This window comes from Arachis ipaensis, chromosome B04, assembly GCF_000816755.2.
Source record: "Arachis ipaensis cultivar K30076 chromosome B04, Araip1.1, whole genome shotgun sequence".
Classification (NCBI taxonomy): domain Eukaryota; kingdom Viridiplantae; phylum Streptophyta; class Magnoliopsida; order Fabales; family Fabaceae; genus Arachis; species Arachis ipaensis.
Genome location: NC_029788.2, coordinates 47,020,135 through 47,022,943, shown reverse-complemented (window position 1 = coordinate 47,022,943; position 2,809 = coordinate 47,020,135).

Sequence of the window (2,809 nt, the reverse complement as noted above, 5' to 3'; positions counted from 1 at the left end):
CAAGGGTGATGCTTCCAGACGATTAGCCGTGCCGTGACAGGGCATTGGATCATTTTCCTGAGAGATGACCGAAAGTAGCCATTGACAGTGGTGATGTATCACATAAAGCCAGCCATGGAAAGGAGTAAGATTGATTGGATGAAGATAGCAGGAAAGCAGAGGTTTAGAGGAATGAGAAGCATCTCTATTTGCTTATCTGAAATTCTCACCAGTGATTTACATAAGTATTTCTATCCCTATTTTATTAGTTATTATTCGAAAACATCATTATCAATTTATATCTGCCTAATTGAGATTTGCAAGGTGACCATAGCTTGCTTCATACCAACAATCTCCGTGGGATTCGACCCTTACTCACGTAAGGTATTACTTGGACGACCCAGTGCACTTGCTGGTTAGTTGTATCGAAGTTGTGAACCATGGTATTGGCACCATGTTCTTGGCGCCATTGCCAGGGAAAGAAAGAGCCATGAATTTTACATCATTAAAGTGTAATCACGATTACGCGTACCAAGTTGCTCACGTTGCTAGGGATTGTTCGAGCCTAGACATCACAATTTCGTGCACCAAGTTTTTGGCACCGTTGCCGGGGATTGTTCGAGTTTTGACAACTGACGGTTCATCTTGTTGCTCAGATTAGGTAACTTTCTTTTTGTTTTCTTTTCAAAAAATTTTTCAAAAATCTTTCAAAAAATTTTCTTTTGTTTTCGAAAAAAAAATGTTTTCAAAAATAAATTATTCTATGGCTTCAGAATTTTTAAGAATGAATTCTAGTGTTTCATGAAGCATGTTGAAGCCTGGCTGGCTGTAAAGCCATGTCTCAATTCTTATACTCAAGAGAAGAGCTTCTTTATCTTTCTTAGCCAATTGGCTTTTGAATGTAAGGAATGTCAGGCGTGCCATGTCTGAGTTACATACTAAAGCTTGGCTGGCTATTAAGCCATGCCTGACCCTTTGATTGGAGCTTTAGAGCATAAGATTCCTGGAATTCATATTAAAAATTTTGGAATCCTTATTTTTTATTTTTCACAATAATTTTCGAAAAAAAAAATTAAAAGAACATACAAAAAAAAATCATAAAATCATAAAAATAAAAAATATGTTTGTGTTCTTGTTTGAGTCTTGAGTCATGTTATAAGTTGGGTGTCAATTGCATATGCATCTTGCATTTTTTCGAAAATATCATGCATTCATAGTGTTCTTCATATCTTCAAGTTGTTCTTGGTAAGTCTTCTTGTTTGATCTTGATGATTTTTTTTGTTTTGTGTCTTTTCATGTTTATCATATGCATTCTTGAATTCTTAGTGCGTAAGCATTAAAGAATTCTAGGTTTGGTGTCTTGCATGTTTTCTTTGCATTAAAAACTTTTCAAAATTATGTCTATGATGTTCATCTTGACATTCATAGTATTCTTGGTGTTCATCTTGACATTCATAGCATTCTTGCACGCATTCATTGTTTTGATCTAAAAATTTCATGCATTGCATCTTTTTAGTATTTTTCTCTTGCATCATAAAAATTCAAAAATAAAAAAAAATATCTTTCCCTTTTTCTCTCATCAAATTCGAAAATTTGAATTGACTTTTTCAAAAATTTTTTAAAATCTAATTGTTTCTCATGAGTCAAATCAAATTTTCAATTTGAAAATCTTATCTTTTTCAAAATCTTTTTTTCAAAAATCAAATCTTTTTCAAAATTTTTGGTTATTTTCGAAAATTCCAAAAATATTTTTCAAAAATCTTTTTCTTATTTTTATCACAAATTTTCGAAATTAAAAATAACAATTAATGTTTTGATTCAAAAATTTAAAGTTTGTTACTTGCTTGTTAAGAAAGATTCAAACTTTAAGTTCTAGAATCATATCTTATGATTTCTTATGAATCAAGTCATTAATTAAGATTTTAAAAATCAAATCTTTTTCAAAACTAATTTCAATCATATCTTTTCAAAAATATCTTCTTATCTTATCTTTTTCAAAAATATCTTTTCAAAATATATTTTCTAACTTCCTAACTTCTTATCTTTTCAAAATTTGTTTCAACTAACTAACTAACTTTTTGTTTGTTTCTTAACTTTTTCAAAACTACCCAACTAACTCTCTCTTTCTAATTTTTGAAAATATCTTCCCTCTTTTTCAAAAATTTCTTTTTAATTAACTAATTATTCTTATTTTTATTTTTAATTTTAAAAATTTTTCGAAAAAGTACCAACAATTTTCAAAAACCATTTTCGAAAATCACTAACTCTTTTTCAAAATAATTTTCGAAAATTATCCCTCTCTCTCATCTTATTTTATTTATTTATTCATCTACTAACATCTCTTCCTCACATCATCACCAAATTCGAACCCCCTCTTCTATCTGTGTTCGAATTTCTTCTTCTTGTCTTCCACTAACAATAAGGAACATCTTTACTGTGACATAGAGGATTCCTCTTCTTTTCTTTTTCTCTCCTCTTTCTTATGAGCAGGGACAGAGAAAAAGGCATTCTTGTTGAAGCTGATCCAGAACCTGAAAGGACTCTGAAGAGAAAATTAAGAGAAGCTAAATTACAACAATCCAGAGACAACTTGATTGAAAATTTCGAACAAGTAAAGGGGATGGCAGCCGAACCCAACAACAATGCAAGGAGAATGCTTGGTGACTTTACTGCACCTAATTCTAATCTACATGGAAGAAGCATCTCCATTCCTGCCATTGGAGCAAACAACTTTGAGCTGAAACCTCAATTAGTTTCTCTGATGCAGCAGAACTGCAAGTTTCATGGACTTCCATCTGAAGATCCTTTTCAGTTCTTAACTGAATTCTTG